The sequence below is a fragment of the Cnephaeus nilssonii genome (assembly GCF_951640355.1).
Source record: "Cnephaeus nilssonii genome assembly, chromosome: 18".
Classification (NCBI taxonomy): Eukaryota; Metazoa; Chordata; class Mammalia; order Chiroptera; family Vespertilionidae; genus Cnephaeus; species Cnephaeus nilssonii.
In genome coordinates, this window is record NC_137089.1 from 18,622,677 (window position 1) to 18,641,647 (window position 18,971).

The following is an 18,971-nucleotide window of genomic DNA, read 5'->3' on the forward strand; positions in this document are numbered from 1 at the left end:
GAGGGTCCCCGCTGGGGGGCTTGGTCAGCCTACAAACAACCATCAGCCCTCACCCAGGCTGGCCAGGCACCCCAGTGGGGACCCCCACCCTGAAGGGGGTGTGGCCAGCCTGGGTAAGGGGCTTTTTTTCTTTTTCTTTTTTTTCAATGCCTCCTTGAGCGGAGGCCAGGGCCGGCTGGAAGCAGGAATCTGAAACAGCCCTCAACCCCTCACCCAGGCTGGCCACACCCCCATGGCCCGATCCCTGTAAACGGGCAGTCGAACATCCCTCAAGGGGTCCCAGATTGGAGAGGGTGCAGGCTGGGCTGAGTGAGGGACACCCCCCCATGCACGAATTTTATGCACCAGGCCTCTAGTTTAAAATAAAAATGAATAGCCCCATGATTACAATGCTTAGACTATTATGTGATGAATAAAGCTTGCCCTTAAAATGGTAGAGAAGGTGACACTGGGATAAGATTAAAAAGGCAATATAGGCTACTTTCTATTCTACAGTAACTTACTTTATTGCTGACAATCAGTTGTGCCATCCTACCTTCATAAATGGTCTTCAGTTATAGCCATTTGCTAGCCAAGAAACAGGTGAGCCCCTTTTGCTTAGTAGCTACTAAGGGTCAGACATCATGCCTGATCCAAAGGGAATGTGAAAATGGATAAGACACACATTGTCCTCAAGGAGCACTCCATCTCATGGAAGACAGACACAACAAAACGATGCTTGGTGTTTACATGGGTCAGGGATGGGAAAGAGGCCACTAAAAGTGAGGAAAGGGTCAGAAGGCTACACCATACTTAACCCTGGCTCAGTGGAACATTAGCAAGAACTGGTTAATCAGAAAAACAGAAAACCTACAATTCCTGAGCTGGAGGAAACTGAAGAAGCATAGAGTACACCCTAATTTGACAATGAAGCAAGGTGGTGGCAGAGCTCGGACCCGAGTCCATTCTCCTGACCAGCGTTTTATCTACTACATAACGTTCTTTCCAAAGTCCTGTTTGCAGTTTGGGATTAAGGAGTTTGGGATTCTACTGTGAAAGGAGTTGCAGGGTGAGACTTGGTCTACCTGACAGTTTCCCTTGGTCACAAGTCCCTGTGTGAAATCTTCATTTCCTTTTCGTTTATCTGAAGGGAAAGGATAGATTCTAGGAGGTAACCTGACTAATGGCAGGCTGTTTCTGCAGCTGGGCCAGAGATGCTCAGGACTCTGGTTTTGGCTGCTGAAACATTCTGAGTCACTACTTGGAGTGCCCCCAGATTCACGAAAGTGCCGCAGGGACCACGAAGCAGCGCCTTTGTATATACGGAGGTTGGGAAGAATATATGGGCTGTATTGAGTGCTACCACCAAACTCACATGGGAGTTGTGTCTCCAACAGAATATAAGAAAACTAAAACGCCTTTTGTTTCTGGCAGGGGGCCACGGTCAGCCTCAAGTCTGGTGACAGTAAACTGTGAAGAAAAGTAGCCTAGGCTACATTTGAGCCGTCACTGAGCGACTTGGGAATCGATGGGAATATCACCTTTCTGGCTTGCACTCCTCTACTTCAGCCCAGTGCCTTTGGTAAGCTCTTTTAGTATACACGGCAAGCTGAAAGCTCTTCTTTCATGGACTTTTTAGGTAGAATGTGTATCTGAACACAACCATTCAAGGAATGGTTTTAGATAACCCAAATGTTAGGGGGATGGTGAGTAAACGTTAGTGTTGTTACATTTTATTTTATTATTTATTTTATTCCTTTATTTCATTATTTTCCATCACCATTTATCCCCCCATACCCTCTTACACCTCCCCCTCCCCCACATGCAATCACCACACTGTGGTCTGTGTTCATGAATTCTCTTTTTTTGCTCAGTCCTTCAACCCCTCTCACCCCACCCCCATCAGAGCTGTCTGCCTGTTCTCTCTGAGTCTGTTTCTATAGTTTCCATGGGGTCCTCTGTCAATGACTTCAGATAGGAGTGGTCTCTGCAGGGGATGAGCTGGAACCTCTGAAACTGACTGTGTTTGTCAAGGACACGAGCAGCAAGGCTGTCTGCCCCCAGGCTGCATTGATCTCACCCCAGCTCACAGGGACAGCGGGGATGCAGCCCAGCCTGAAGCTGTTGATGACAGCCAAGGGGCCATCACAGCAGATCTCAAACATGGCCTTGAAGGCGTTGGTTTCTTCAGCCAGGCTCTGTGTCTGGGCGTACCGCAGCCGGTCCTCCACGCTCCATAGCTCTTAGTTCCAGTTGTTGCCATTGCAGTTCACTGAGGTCCCTGTGGTACTGCCTTTCCTGCTGCTCCAGCATCTCTGTCTCTGCCCGGGCTGCCTCCAGGGCCACAGCTGCCCTTTCTTGGTTCTTCTCCACCTCCTCCGGCTCCTGGACCAGCCTCGCTTCCTCCAGCCCCACCTCCTCCAGTGTCTCCCTCGAGTCCTCACCTAATCCATCCCTGGTCTCCTCCAAACAGCATCTGTAGTTCTGACTGTCAGATTCTGAGATCCTGAGCTGGGTGTCCAGCTGCTTCGACACTGTCAGTACAGTCCTGGCACAGGGTGTGGTCCAGCTCTTCTTCATTCGATAGGATGTCACAAAGGCCCCTCGTGGCCCTCTGAGAGTCCTTGCAGAAGCCAGCTTCTCGAGCAGGGTGAAGTTGCTAGGACCATCCCCAGACATCTCGCCATCAACAGGGATGGTCCAGCCAGAGGCACTATCCTGGAGCTCTTCAATGTCTGTCTCCATCCTGGAGGCAGAGCCTTCCTCTGGAGTGTCTCCAAGCTCCTGCTGAGCTGAGGGGAGCTTCAAAGCTGCAGGTTCTTGGCTGAGGTCAAGACCCAAGGCCTCTGTGGACTGAGTCAGCTTCAGGGGCCGGCAGCAGAAATGGCAAATGAAGTGGATGGAGGACATGGTGGAGATCTTGACTGTCACCATTGACTAAGTTTCCTCTGGCTCCCATGTTACTTCTCCATTTATACTTTGTAAGGGCCTTTGGGACCGAGTTTTAAAATGCATATCTCATCTCTCACTTCCCTCCTCAAACCTTACCCTCCTTGGATACCTGTGTACCACTTAGCTGTTTTAGTCAAGTGAGTCTTTCTCAAAGGAAAATCCAATCATCTCACTTTCTTTACCATTTTTAAGGCATATCTTAAGATTAATCTTCCTATACTTGATCTTAGCCAAAAGGCCCAGAATTGAGGGTAATCTTCATAAAACTAAAATCTAGGAGGTACTTTCCTCCTTAAAACATTTAATGTTTTTATCTTACCTTAAGGTAAGATCTTAATATCTTAACCTGATACCAAGGTCTCTGCCCATGTTTCCAGTTTCTCTCCCCATTTCTTCTTTTTTTTTAAAAAAAATATTTTTATTGATTTCAGAAAGGAAGTGAAAGGTAGAGAGAAAGAAACATCAATGATGAGAGAGAATCACCGATCAGCCACCTCCCACATGCTCCCCACCAGGGACCAAGCCTGCAAACCCAGCATGTGCCCTGACTATGAATCCAACAGTGACCTCCTGGTTCATAGGTCAACACTCAATTGCTGAGCCACACCGGGTAGGCCACACTGTATTTTTTTTGGTAAATACTCACTTGAGGATATTTTTCTATTTATTTTTAGAGTGTGGAAGGGGGAGGGAAAGACAGAGAGAAACATCAATGTAATAGAGATACATTGATTGGCTGCCTCCCGCACATGCCCCAACCAGTGCCAGGGATCTAGCCTGCAACTGAGGCATCTGCCTGGGAATCAAACCCGGGACCCTTCAGTACATGGGCCCACACTCTATCCACTGAGCCAAACCAGCTAGGGCAGGGAACAGACTTTCTGCTGGCCATCCTTCCCCCCACCTCCTGCAAAAAGTTTTATTGTCTCCATTTGGTCTAAATGCATGGGAGAGGGCTTCAGGGTGGTTAAAAGAATGGCAACCCCTAGCTGGTTTGGCTCAGTGGATAGTGTCAGCCTGCGGACTGAAGGGTCCCGGGTTTGAATCTGGTCCAGGGCACACGCCTGGGTTGTGGGCTCAATCCCTGGGGGCGCATGGGGGCGGGGGCATGCAGGAGGCAGCCGACCAACGATTCTCTCTCATCATAAATGCTTCTCTCTCTCTCCCTCTCCCTTCCTCTCTGAAATGAACAAAAATACATTTAAATAAATAAAAAAAGAATGGCTAGTCATTTTGGGGAGAGGCTCAGGCAAAAGCTAGACACCAGGGGGATGAACAGGGGCTTTTCAAAGGCCTTTGGGCTCCACAGGCTCTTAGTCGTGCTTGCGGGTGAGCCTTGCGAAGATATACTTGCCCAGCTTGGGGGCCGGCAGCCATGGAGGTGAGTCAGGTGCGGCCCATCTTCCTGATGAGTTTCACCTCCTCGCCCAGGAAGTGGTTCTGCAGGAAGTTACAGAGATGAGGGTGTTTGGGTAGAACCAGGGCCTGCAGCTCCAAAGGGCCTGGTTCAGGTTCCTCTCCAAGGCCATGGCAGCTTCCATGTTGTCCTGAGTGTCAGCCTACTCATCCCGGGGAGGCTTCAGCATGTCCTGGAGAGAATGCGGCCACTGCGCTGGTTTTGTATCTTTAAGATGCTCAGCGCCCTCGAGCTTCTTCTCCACCAACTCGAGAAAGAAGTGGCCCACGCCCTCCTGAGCCACATCCTAGTGGTGGAAACAGAAGCCCAGAGAGAGGTAGGTGTGGAGCCCGCAGAAGCGGGGTGGCCCGGCAGGTGACGGGGCCTCCACCTCGGTGGTGGGAGGTGTTGTTACATTTTAAAGGGAAGCTTTACTTTGTTCATTCTCTATGACTTCATTTCAAAAATACACAAAATCACAGAATTGTTTCTACCAATTAAAGAGCCCCAATCACAAGCCAAAGCAACCAAAGCTGATCAGGAAGGCACGTACATCACTGGTGATTCTGTATAGGAAACAAAAGGAGGAATAAATATAGGTCTGCTTACTGCAAGCTCATCTCCTGTCACCTCATGGCTTAACGACACAGAAAACAGCATATAGGTCAAAAATGCCTTAGAAAAGTACACATTCTTTAAATATAAAATATGTGGCTTTTACTCCAGTCAGCACCATTTTTATATTAATGCTGAATGTGTTACATTCACACTATGTAGGAGGCAGCAAGCTGAAAGTAAGGCGTGTGAGTCAGACCCATGAGGATGAGGATCCATTTCAGGCCCTGGGAAGGTTACTTAATCTTTTTGAATCTCAGTTTTCTCATTGGCAAAAGGAGAAATTTGTTCACGTAAAAGTCTTGGCATTCTGCTTGCTGCATGATGGGCATTCCGTAAATGTTAGTCTACTTTTTCTTTTCAATCCCTGTCAAAATAAACTAGTGGAGACATGATTTTGGAAAGTCTCATTAACTACTCTTTTTTTTTTCCATATCCAACAATAGCACTCTTACTCTTAGGTCTCCCGGTGGGTGTATCTCAACTTTATTATAAAATTGTAACAGAGAGAAATGGTGCCAGAGGACCAGTTTAGAAGGAAGGCCTCAAGAGAGACTGTTGGTCTCATCTGAGAAGAAAAGGAAAATCAGTCAAGGGCAAAGTTGGGGAGAGGAAGAAGCCAAGACACATGTCTTTCCCCTTTGTGATGTCAATCAGCTTTCCAAAGGCAGGGCCATTCCATCTTTATCAAAACTGGGGTGCACTTGAAAGTAAAAAAGGACAGGGAGAAATGCCAAGTCAGATGGGATGCTGGGAGAACTGACATACATCTGGACCGTCCAGAGCAGACAAGGACATATGGTCACCTTGTCTTATACGAAGCCCGTGGGCCTCAAGCAGTGTATCACATAGACCTCGGCCAGAATCCCCACTGGGTGCCTAAAGGTTAAATACACCATGATCACTTATGCAACCTCCCTGAGCCTCAACTTATGTATTCATGGAAAGGGGTTCATGAAAGCTATGCCTCAGGGCTGTTCTAACGATCAAATAAATAGCATCTAAAGTACTTAGTACAAGCTGGTGTGTAATAAATAGGGATTGTTATTTTAAATGCATGAGGTGTACGAAAGCCTGCATGGAAAGGGCCTGAGAATAAGGGCCCAAAGGGAGAATGTCCCCTCTCATTGACTTCAACTTTACAGAGGTTGGAACCCGAGGCAGAGAGAGAGAGAGAGAGAGAGAGAGAGAGAGAGAGAGAGGAAATTTACCAGCATCTTACGCTCGGTGCTGTTAATTTTGGACTTCATTAGCTACCTTTAAGAAGTATTTTTGCCAGATATGTTATTGTCATGTATTTTTATCTAATCAGTAACATGTTTATCTAAAAAAACTGGATAAAACAGGGATCAAGAGGAAGTAGATGTGTTTGGGGAAGAATATTAGCCGCAGGTGTGGGTGCTGGCAGTGAATTTGCACAGGGCAGGAAAGCTCAGCTGCAAAGGTTTGGGGTAAATTGGTTCTCCTTCCCCGAGAGGTATAACTGGCTATGCAGGTTCTGGAGCTTCCTGCCAAGGAGAAGAGCAGCAATCCCATCCTTTGCCCATCTCTCCCACCCTTAGGAAGAACGCTTTCCATCTATAGATAAATAAGCATACACACCACACACATACCTATATGCTTACTTTGATTCATTCCTCAAACCACCGAAGCAGCACTTCGTCTTGGAATAAATGCCACTTAACACCTGCTTAGTATAAATGTTGTGTCCTCAGACATCATCATTCTGAAACACATTAGTTGTAAAATAACGGGGCTCCTGAATATTTTGTCGTGCACGATTATTCAGTTATCAGAACGTGTCTTCACCTTTGTTGTATCTATATCAGCAAAGCAGCAGAGGAGGTTCAAGGCTGGAATGTTCTATTTGCTTTTGTGGGCAAAAATTGGACTATGAATATTTACCGAAATGAGATTGCAATACAGTTGAAACGAGGAAGAACCACATAGGCTGGACGAGGTTCTTCAGCCTTTGACCTATTCACTGACATTTTTTTCTTAAATCCAAACCCCTTATAAAGACCTTTTCTGAGGGTGGTTTCTAACTGCCTTTTAAGAAATGGTCTTGTTCTTGATTTCATTTCATTATTTTTAACAAACAACATACTTTTACTAGTTTTTCATTTCAAGAACAAATTAACATGTATATTTATATCTTCATTGAGACTTTATGTATTATCCCAGCAAATAAATTATATATTTCTACTAACCCACATACATGATCAAAAAATAGGTTTCCTGAGCATTTCCCCCCCAAATCTGCCCTTTATATGAGCATGATGTAGCTAAAAAGAGGCCCAGTCTTTATAATTGTAAAGTTAAATTTGAATTTAGAATTGAGCAGTAAATTGAGATTTTTATTTCCCAACAGAAATAACATTCCATTTGACATATTTAAACCAGCAATAGGTAAGTGCCCATTCCCTTGGTAGGAAAGGAAAGCATCCCAATCCTATGTAAATGTTATCTTGTAACTGACAGGGTTTGGTTTGGCAATTAAGTTTGCCAAGAATAGCAAAACCTGGCTTCCCTTAGTCTGTCTATCTCTCTCTCTCTCTCTCTCTCTCTCTCTCTCTCTCTCTCTCTCTCTCTTGCAGTTCTTATTCTGGCAATTTTTTTGGAAGTTCTTTTGCAATTCTTGGAGAACACCTTGAGTAATGTGTTTGTGTGATTAAGAAACACATCTCTGCTGGACAACTTAATGCATTTCTGGTAGGATAATCTAGCCTGGCTAGCAGTTTCTGGCAAACAGTGGTCTGTTACCAGAAAGTAGAGAGAGTGAATAAGACATTTCCCAACTACTTCTCCTTCCTTTTATTTTATATTAATTTTCAATTTAACAGAGTGAAATGGACCTTTTTTGGGGGAGTGTGCAATTCTGTGAATTTTTACAGAGGTATAGATTTATATAACCACCACCACACTGAGGATACAGAATAGTTCCATTGTCCCCTAAACTCCCTTGTGCTATATATCCCTCCATCGTCATACCTTAACCCCTCAGAACTACTGATCTGTTCTCCATCATTATGGTTTTATCTTTTCAAGAATGTCCTGTAAATGGAATCATCTGATATGCAATCTTTTCAGATTATCTTCTTTCATTTGGTGTAATGTTTTTGAGATTCATACCAGTTGAATATATATCAAAGATTCATTCCTTTTTATTGATGAGTATATTCTATTGTTTTGATGTGCCCCAGGGTATTTATTCATTGAAGGACATTTGCTTTGAGCTTTTAGCCATTATTAATAGAGCTACTATAAACATTAATATATAGGCTTTTGTGTGAATATAAACTTCCTTTTTCTAGGACAAATAGTGAGGAGTGGGATTGTTGAGCATATAGTAAAAGCATATTCAACTTTATAAGTTACTGCCAAACAGTTTTCAGAATGGCTGTGCCATTTTACATTTCTGTCAGCAATGTGTCAGAGTTCCAATTTGTTCTGTGTCCTCCTCTGCACTTTGCATTATTAATATTTCTAACTTGAGCTATTTTAATGGGGGAATAGTAATATCTCATTTTGGTTTTAATTTGAATTTCCTTGATGGCTAATGATGTTGGGCATGCTTTTATGTTTATTTTCTTTCCTGTATTCTCTTTGGTGAAGTTTTTGTTCAACTCTTTCATCTGTTTTAAAAATTGAGCTATTTGTTTTTTCAGTCCTGGAGGGTTCTTTATATATTCTGGATACAAGTCATGTGTGAAATATGTGATTTACAAATGTTTTAAACATTTTCTCTCAGTTTGTAGCTTGTCTTTTCATTTTTAAGAGTGTCTTTTGCAGAGCAAAATTTTTAAATATTGATAAAATCCAGTTTTTACATTTTTATCTTATGGGAATGCTTTTGGTGACATGTCTAAAAACTCCTTACTTAACCTAAGATCAAAAAGATGTTCGTGAATGTTTTCTTCTAGAATTTTTATGTTTTATATTTAGATCTATGACCTAATTAGAGTTATTTTTTATATAGGGAATGAAGTTTAGGACAAAGTTCATTTTTTATTTTTGCATTTGAATGTCCAAATTTTCTAACATTATTTTTGAAATGACTATCTTTGCATCTTTCCAAAAATTCAATTAGTTGTATTTGTGAAGGTCCATTCTGGCCTTTATTTTGTACATCAATTAGTGTATCTATCCTTTCAGCAACACCACACTGTCTTGATTATTGTAATTTTATAGAAATCTTAAGATTGGGTAGTGAGACAATCTACATTTTACTCCTATTTCTCAAAATTGTTTTGGCTGTTTCAGTTCCTTTTTTAATATAAATTTAAAAATAAGTTTGTCTATATCTACAAATTTTTTTTTGCTGGGATTTGATTAGAATTGCATTAATTCTATGTTTCAATTTGGGAATAATTAATATTTTTACTATGTTGAGGCTTCCAATTAATGAATATGGAAAGTCTTCTCATTTATTTGGTCTTTATTTTTTAATTTTTTTCATCAGTGTTTTTAGGTTTTGGAAAACGTATCTTGTATATTTTGTTAAACTTATACCTATTTAATTTTTTTGGAGCTATTGTAAATGGTCTTGTTTTTTAACTTTGGTTTCCAGTTATTCCTGGTGTATAGAAATACTATTGATTTTTGAGTGTAGATTTTTTTATGCTGTGAACTTACTAAACTCATGAGTCAAGTAGTTATTTTTTTTTGTAGATTTATTGGGATTTTCTATGTACAGAAACATGTTATTGGTAAATATGGATGGTGTTATTCTTACTTCCCAATCTGTTTGTCTTTTATTTAGTCTTACCTTATTGCAATAGCTGGAACTTCCAGTGAGATGTTCAAAAGGAGTTGTGAGAGTAGACATCCTTGACTTATTTTTCAGTCTGATGGGGGAATTTCCCCTCTTCTCTCTGAGTGTTATGGAACCCTTTCCTGCGCCTTGGACAGAACTAGAGGGCTTCTCCTCTAGTTCTCTTTCTACACTGATGCCACTTCCAGGTTTCTGGTTATCTTATATCTAGGCCAAGTGATAACAGAAGAAAAGAAAACCGTGAACTCACCAATAGTTTGGTTATACTTTGAATTATGTTATTTTCCCCTAAATTACCTTGCACCCTTTACTTTTCTAAGTCTTCAATATCTCATCCACATGTCTTGTCCAGGTTTATAGCAGCATTCAGCAGGAGAGGCCGGATGCAGTGCTTCCTCCATCCTACCTAGAACCGGAAGGAACCCTTTTATGTTTTATAAAAATAGGAACATTTTTTGTTTTTATAGATGCTTCTTAAGCCTCACATTTTGGGAATAATTTTAGGAGGAAAATGTTTTAATCCTGAAAATAGAAAAAATACTGGGAAAAAATTTTTTCCCTTTGCATTATTTTTGTGTATGTTTGTTGAAAGGTTGGGGTGGGGGTGCGTTGTGTGTTATATATTTAAGGCAATGACTATAGGGTGCAGGTAGAAAATTGTTTTCTCTTTCTACAACTTAATGCCCAAACAGATATACTCAGAGGAGCTAATTCTTTCTTTGCCTTTCAATCAGACCTGTTTACTTACTCATCTTGTCATTCTCATATTTAAGAAAAAAATTTTCTCCAGTCATTATATTATGCCAAACCATTTCAGTCCAGGAATTATTAAGTATATCCCTTCATACTAATCAAAACTCCACTCTTATTTTAAAGTTGAAGGTTTTCTCCCAGGACTATGACAGACCAAGGTTCTATAGGGGCAAAGAGGCATAGTTGTCATTTTCTCTATTTTGCCTACCAACACTTTTTTCTCCTCCACTGTCTAGGCACCTTTGGCTTCCTTAGGACTGAAAGGTAGAGTTGAAAATGTGAAGAAGAACTAAGGGTCAGAAGTATACTTGCTGGCACTGTTGTGAGTAGGCATTGACCCTAGTCTGGGCAGATGTTTAAAGCTAAGATGACTCCTGCAGGGTTTTCAGACACTCCTCCCTCACTGACTCTCTCTACAGTCTGGGACACAGGTGATGGAGGTACCACCTCCACATGAACGCTCAGTGTTAGGTTTCCAACACCCATCCAGGTGGTTCATTCTTTCTCTTTCTTCCCCCTCTTTTTCCTTCTGTCCCCCTTTCCCCCCCTCTTTGTCTCTGTCTCTGTCTCTGTCTCTTCCTCTTCCTCTCTCTCATATACACATATAATCCACAGGAAAATACACTTAATTTCCCAAAGCATTTCCTCTACTCTGCTGCTTCTTATCTTTTAAATCTCCCAGGTATTAGACCACAATCTACCATTTCCCTAAACTATGTGAGTATTCTTGAGACTTTTTAGATTAGTCCTACTACCCCCAGTACATCAACAATTATCTCCAAAGAAAGAAATCTCTCTAGTTTTCTACTAACTTGTCTTAGATTCCTCAACTTACTTTACAGGGTTAATGGAAAAGTTAGTAAATAGGTCACAAAGTGATTCTCTACCACCATTTTTACAAGTCCTACTTGAATAGCATAGAAGCTTACTTTGGAAATTGAGTAGGTAGCCTAACCAAAACCAAGAGAGGAAGAATCTCTTTTTAATCTCCTGTTACATTTATAAACAATCCTTTGATGTTTACATGACTGATAACACAAGCTGAAAGAAGAGAAATCATGTATCAAATGTAGCTGGTAACTTAGCAGTAAAACAGATTAGTTATGTATTCATAATAAAGTACTAGTTAGATTCTCTATGTATTAGTTAGATTCTCTGTGTATTTTTTATTCTAATGGGCCCATCAATGGGGACTTTTTACATCATTGTCCTCAGGATTGGACATTATTGCAGAAGTGAAGAGCCAAAAAAGGAGTCATTGCTCTGCTTTGAATTTTAAATGTCTGGAGATTTCAGGCTTTTATGTAATTGACCAAAGTGTGGGTGAATGCCTGTTGATATAAAGGAAGATTTTGCCACCATGCAGAGAGGTGGGGGATGGAAACTTCACAAGAAAAGGAGAGAAGTTTTGGATGAAGGTGAGGGGATCCTTACATGTCTCCCTCAATCTAAGTCTCGGTTTGGAGAGAAACTATAGATAGATTTTGGGGACCTAAAAGTGGAGGTTTTTGTCTCACTCTACAAGATTAGCACAGGAAATGCTTTCCACCTTTTAGAGATCCAACATCCAGGATAGAGCAGAGATTGGACTAGCAAAAAGGGAATAGCAGAGAGAAGACCCGAGACAAGCCCCTGAGCTGTAGCGGTCTGGGAGAACATTCAACATTTTCCCATGGTCGTGAGAGGGAAGAGTGGCAGATGGCTCAGAAGAGGCTTGTGGAACACAGACTGTGTGACCCTGAATACTGGGTGCCACGAATGTCAGCAGCTTCATGGCCAGTGGGCACATTAAACCTCAGAGGGAGGTCAGGTGATTATGTTGGACTGGGCATATGCCTATTCCCTCTGCCCCCCAACTTCCAGGATATTATAGTGTTCTGAGCCTCCTCCAAAACCAGACACCACCCATGAAGAAGGAGGGGAGGACAAGTGAGAGTGAGACTCTGGAATTAACTGACTTGTTAACAATAATGATACTAAGTTTTAAACCAGAAATATCTCAAATTGGCAAGATTAAGCTTATCACTGCTGAACTGCATTCAGTTTTTTTAAATGTGTCCTTATCCCCTCATCCTCCCATTCCTGCCCTCTTTCCCTTGGTATCTGTGTCCATTGGTTAGGCTTTTATGCATGCATACAAGTCCTTCAGTTGATTAAAATCCATTATGTTCATGTATATATGCCCACTAAATTGTGAACAATTTGAGGGCAGAGTCCAATTATAATGGATTATTTTATTCGTGGTACCCAGTAAAATGCCTGAAACAGGGTAATAATTGAGGTAGCAGGTACTGTACTAAATTAATATAAAAGAAATAAAACTCTTAATTTGTGAACTGGATAATTGCCTCAGTGTTAGTACATACAATTGATGCTACTTAATAAAACGTTCAGCTTCACAGTTCATTTTCCTCTGAGACGAAGTCTGGCCTCACTTTTCATAACAGTGAGAGAACCCTATATCTTTGCCAATTTACTGTTTGAAGGTGAGAATCACTCCCATGGCTCATCCCTCTCATCTAAACAATAAAAACTTAACAGAGGTCTAGCCAGTGTGGCTCAGCAACCTATGAACCAGGAGGTGTCAGTTCTATTCCTAGCGGGGGCTCATGCCTGGGATTCAGGATTGATCCCCAGTAGGGGGCATGCATGAGGCAGCTGATCAATGATTCTTTCTCATCATTGATGTTTCTTTCTCTCTCTTTCTCTCCCTTCCTCTCTGAAATCAATAAAAGTATCTTTTTAAAAAACTTAACAGAAACATGCAGAGCTGGAAAAAGGAGTCAAAGGGGAAAAAACAACAACAAATGTTAGAAGAAGGCCTCTGAAAAAGAAAGTACAGAATTCTTTTCTGTAAAGTCTCTCCTAAAATCATGTTTATACTCCAACATGGTTCTCCCATTAACATTAGGAAGCAACTTTTACATAGAGAGAAATGAACCTCTCCTAGATGTCTCTGAGACAAAACTCTTCTGCCATGTCAGAAAACCCTGGGTCTTTGTTTGTTTGTTTTGGGGTGTTTTTGTTTTGTTTTAGTACCATTTATTAGTGATTTTTCTTCCACCTCAGCTCTTATCTATTTTCTGATAGAAAGATTGGAAATGAATGGGCAGGGAACAGAATTCCACATCAACCATTGATATGATATCTTGTTAAGTAATGATTTCCTATTTAAAGTGTTTTAATTCTAAGTGTAATTTTTAGGATGCACCAAGGCTTCCTTGACAACAGGAGTGGTTAATTCAAGGACCGTCTTTGGTTTTTTACCCAAATATGAGAAGGACCTTCAAAAACCTAAGCGACCAAAGATAACATTCCACAGCATATCATGGGTTTACTAAAGCTTTCTTGCAGACTTTATTTTTTTGAAGTATAGCTAAATTTTGAGCATGAAATTTAATTGACCATTAATCACCTGTTGTTTCTTCAGAGGAAATGAAATGGGGCTATACAGTAATGCCCTGGTACTTCGGTTTCTGCCCTATTAGGAAAAAACATTAAATAGGTTGGATATCAACCAGGAAGGTATACTTCTTTATCAAATAAAACAAAACAAGAATGAATAAATAAATAAATAAATAAATAAATAAATAAATAAATAAGAAAACCACTATAGTTTTCAGAAAACTTAAGAGAAGGCTACAGAGATGGCAGAAATGATGGTAATTTTCAGTGATTTTATACTTTTTACTCTTTCTGCCTTTGAAATTGTAGGTTGATGATATGATACTGCTTAGATGAGATGGACAGATGTTTCATGGGACTGAGGATAGAAAGATAATTATTCTCTGTACTGAGAGGAAGGATAAAATAATAATGACAATGTGAGCTCTAGGGCCACACTGCCATGGTTGGAATCCTAGTTCCTTTGCTTTCTAATTATGTGATCTGAAGCAAGTGAAATAATCTCACAATACCTGGGTTTCATTATGTGTAACATGAGGACACTAATGTATTTACCTCAAAGAGTTGTGAGGATTAAATGAGTTAATAAATGTAAAGTAATTAGAACAGAGTTTGGCACATTATAAGCATTCAAAAATACTAGTTATTTTGAGTAATAACTAATGATTGGATTGTATTCTAGTGCCCTAGAAATAACCCCCATATTTACTTAGTCTTTCTATATATTATTGCCAGAAAGGCTAGTTTAAGATCAGCCCTAAGGTATCCAAATTATCTACTCTGAGAGATGTCAAGTGATATTTAATTGGTTTATATCCAATAGTTCAGAACAAGTCATTTATTTACCCAGGGGTGTAGAAAACATCTCAAAAGGTGTATGTCTATACTATAGTTTTCAAAATTAGAATCATATTTATAATGAATCATTATAATTGCCTTTCAGTTGTTCTGAAAGATCATTGGCAATTCCTGTCTAAAAATTTCAACTAAAATTGTTATGGCATGCCATATATATTTAGAGAATTGAAGCTTTGATTGGCCATTAATCCATCTGTAGCTTGAAACTAGGCCTGTTCTCAGAGGAAAATATTGGCACTGCATGTAACTAATTTCTTGGCCATCCAAGTGAGGTGGCCCTTCATTCAGATACATGTCTTGATTAGATTTTTTTTCATAAGAAAATGTTAACCTTATGTTTTGCCTAGTTGGTTGTTAAATATGTAACAGGATATTTGCACCGAACATTTCCTCTGGGGAATGTTTTTTGAACTCTTTGATGACCAAATTTTATTCAAAAAATAAAACTCATATTTATGGAAAGTTATCTAAAGGACACAAAGTCTTCAAGATATTCCACATTTTTCGCTTTGATCATACAATACCACCAAGAGTAGGGCACTAATGCTGTGTTGTTTGGAGTCATCATAAAACTGATTTTATCGAGTAGTGTTTCACCAAAGTCATCGTTGTGTCTATATAAGTACATTGTTAAAGACAGCATCCACTACATAAAGGAGAGCACTAGAAAGATTATTCTTAGAGAAAATTTACAGTGAGTTTCTGATATAGGAAATTATAATGGATTTCTCCACTATAATTTTTTTTTCTTTAAAAAAAAATCTAATTCTGTTTCCTTATTTGCTTTGGCCACTAGGAATCTTGTTTCTAGTAACTTTTCTATGTTTTTAAACCTTTATCAGGACAAGAACAGAAAACAAATGCTTATATTTGCATAGCATGCTGAGGAAAAGAGAGGAAGCTCATGTGGCCAGAGGTAGCCAGCCCAACTACACCTGGATTCCGTGATTGCCGGCATTCAGTATGCTTGTACACCATTCATGGTATACCACTTGGAAATATCTGTTCTGTGGTATACATTTATATATATTTTCAAATTGTATGGCTGATTTAAGTCACCCTTAAAATCTTTGTGGAAGGAGGCAGGAAATAAAACACCAAATAATCAAATTGATCAAAAGCAGAGGAGCAGTGGAGACACAGAGTGACAAATTATAGAGCTTTAGAGCAGCCAGGCCATTAGCATTTGCAGAGGACCCTGAGGATGAAAGCTCCTCAGTAATCCTGTGGCTTGGTATCTAAGAGTAAATTTGGGTCCAAAATCCCGATGAAAACTAAGAATATCTGAATTGTTAGGACCTTGATATGACAAAGATAGTTCCCAGGACAGATAAGTAGGGAAGAAGATTGAGGAGAGAAAGAAGCAAATATTCAGAAACTGGAAAACACAGGAGAAATACACCTTGTAACCCACCTTTCTAAGAATACCAGGATAAAAGGTTTTAAAGTGTTAACAAGGAGGAACTAAAAACCTATATCAGAAACTCACTGTAAATAATATGAAATTAACTTTGAACTTTAAACTTGAATCAACATTTTAGTAAAATGTATATAGTATTCAGCATATAATATACATTTAGTCATTTAAAACTATTTTTCATTATCTTATATTAAGTCTAAAACTGAAGAATCCTTGCAACTATTATTATAGTTTGCTAACTGATAGAGAATTCTTCATGTTTTAAGGCAACATCTTTTTTAACCCAGAAAGGAACAAAATCAGGTGAAACTCCTTAGAAAATGTTGCTTAAACGAGGCTATCTTTCCTTCTGTAGGTGCTATACAACATAATTGTAGTAATAGGTAGAGTCTTCCACCTGTATGCTATTAATTCCCATATTAACTTCTTCAGCCAAGTAAAACTCTAGATTTGTATATTAAAATTCCCACTCAATATTTCCATGGCTATTTTTTAGACATTCTAATTTCAAATTGTCTTAAAAAATTATCTCTAGATCTTGCCCTACCCCTCTTTCACCTCAAGCCTTCCTCATCTCAATCAATAACTGTATCTTTCTAGTTGCTCAGGTATGAAACTTTGGAGCCTCTTTGACTCTTTACTCCCCACGTCATATTTAATTAATTAATCAGGAAACCTTGGTGGCTTTACATTCAAAACATACCCAGAATGTAACCACTTTCCTCTGTTTCCTCCATCACTACCCTGATCCAAGCCACACTCATCACCCACTAGATAATTGCAATAGGCTCTAAGTTAACTTGTCTCCCTTCTGCCACTCTTGCCCCTTTACTGTCTCTTTTCAACACAACAGCCAGAATAATCCTTTATTATGGAATTCAGGTCATATCACTCTTTATTATTGTGTTATATTTACATAAGTTCCTAGAACACTGCCTGGTATATAGTCTGTGCCTATGACTGAATGCATGAATAATTCCTGGAATAGAATACTGATACTTAGAGAAAGCAACTTTCTTGCTTAATATCTCAGAGAGAGTAGCAGAATTAATCCAGTTCTTTGGACTTCTTCCTAATGTTTCATTCTACTATGCTTCATTCTAGACATGTTGACAGAACCCTTAGTGTAGATATCAATAGTTTTTGGAGGAAGGGGGCTGATTAGTAGGAGGCTGAGTTCAAGTCCTGCTCCTAAACAGGCAAAATCTGAGTACCATAGGTTTTGGCTTGCAGAAGGTAGTTGAACTAGATTATCCTTAAGGTCCATTCTAGAGCTACATAAGTCCAGTGACACTGCAAAATTTCCTAATTTTCCGATATCAGTTCAAGTAAAAAGTCGCATGGGAGTATCAACAGCACAGGGGAGCCTGCCAGATATGCTAATCTGCTGTTTAGATTCCCAAATACAGCAACAGCTAGTAAACTTGTTAAGTGGGGCCAGGATTCCCAGGGCTGGGTGTTCACCCATGACATTTAGCTCAGTTGGCACTCTCAGTGGTGAATATGAAAATGTGGTTAACCTGGGTGTGACACCCATTTATTTACTTATTTATTTATGTCTTCAGTTTGTGAAATCAAGCCTGCATCCAAATTAGTGGTATGATGTCTTAGGGTTTATAACAAGCCTGTGTGTGTGTGTGTGTGTGTGTGTGTGTGTGTGTGTGTGTGTGTTTTAGCTCCTTAGGTTAGAGTTCACTATATATATGTGTGTGTGTGTGTGTGTGTGTATATATATATATATATATATATATATATATATATATACACATATATATATACACACACATATATATAAATATATAATTGCATATATATATACATATATATACATATACATATATATATGTACAAGTATTTGTATAAGTATTTGTATTTATTCCTCTACCTCAAATACAAGTTTCTATCTCAAAATATACTTTCTCAACCCCAATTTTCCCTTTATTCCAGCAAAACCAGTTTCTCTATGGTTCCTCTAAATCTCCCTTTTTCTTTTCTTGCTCCTTTTTGTTCATTTGTTTCTTTTCCCCAGCTCCCCTCCCCTCTTTCTTTTGGTTTGTTTTCTCTATACTACGTTTTTTTTCATACTGATTTCCTCACAAAAGGCCTTCCTCCCTCTTCCCAATAATTCTAACCCATCATCATCTAAAGATGCAATTTACCTGTGAGAAATCTTCTCTGGCTGCTGAACAAGAGTCAGAGCACGAATTTTCTCTTTGATTCCAGAAGTCATTGATTCTGTTATCATCAATAATTTATCATCTGTAGCTCTTGGTTTGTTGTTGGTCATTCTCCTGTAGTAAGTACACTGTCTGGCGCTCAATGGATTGTACTCTTCTTGAGTGCACGGACTTGTCTTCTAGATCTCTTAGACCTTTCTTTTCACAGGTTAGTGCACGTTTGGGTAGAGAGCAGGAAGCTCCCTAAGAGTGTGTGTCTTGGTTATCTGTTGCTTCATAACAACCCCTCCCCCCCGCCCCAAATTTAGAGCTTAAACAACCATTTTATTTTTACTTATGGTTTTGGAGGTGAAGAACTTGGGAATAGCTTGCCTGGTGGTTTGTCTCTCATGCCTATGATGTCAGCTGGGGCAGCTGGAGCTGGAGAATACACCTCCAAGTTGGCTTCTTCACTCACATGTCAGGTGCCTTGGTGTTCCTTGGCCTGTCACTCTCTACATGGGGTCTCATCCTTCAAGGTCTTTCTATGTGGCTTGGGCTTCTCACAGCACTATTATCTTGAGGTAATCACATTTCTTACATGATGGCTGACTTCCAAGAGGAAGAAGTCAGAAGCTCCAAGTCAGTTAAGCAATATGCCTA

At 39.9% G+C, this 18,971-nt stretch overlaps 1 protein-coding gene and 1 pseudogene across 5 annotated transcripts in view; one reads left to right on the forward strand and one right to left on the reverse strand.

Moving 5' to 3' along the window:
- EMC2 (ER membrane protein complex subunit 2) overlaps positions 1-18,971 on the forward strand; it is a 359,544-nt gene that overhangs the window by 126,719 nt on the left and 213,854 nt on the right. For 2 of the 4 annotated variants that reach the window (XR_013814946.1, XR_013814947.1), the window contains 3 exons: positions 1,414-1,561; positions 4,563-4,664; positions 7,314-7,351. The gene's annotated coding sequence lies outside the window, so the exon portion shown is untranslated. The remainder of the gene's footprint in view (positions 1-1,413; positions 1,562-4,562; positions 4,665-7,313; positions 7,352-18,971) is intronic. The other 2 variants (XR_013814944.1, XR_013814945.1) reach the window with 2 other exon arrangements.
- LOC307114225 (beclin-2-like) lies at positions 1,595-3,167 on the reverse strand (annotated as a pseudogene). The gene has a single exon. The product of its transcript is annotated as a beclin-2-like (transcript).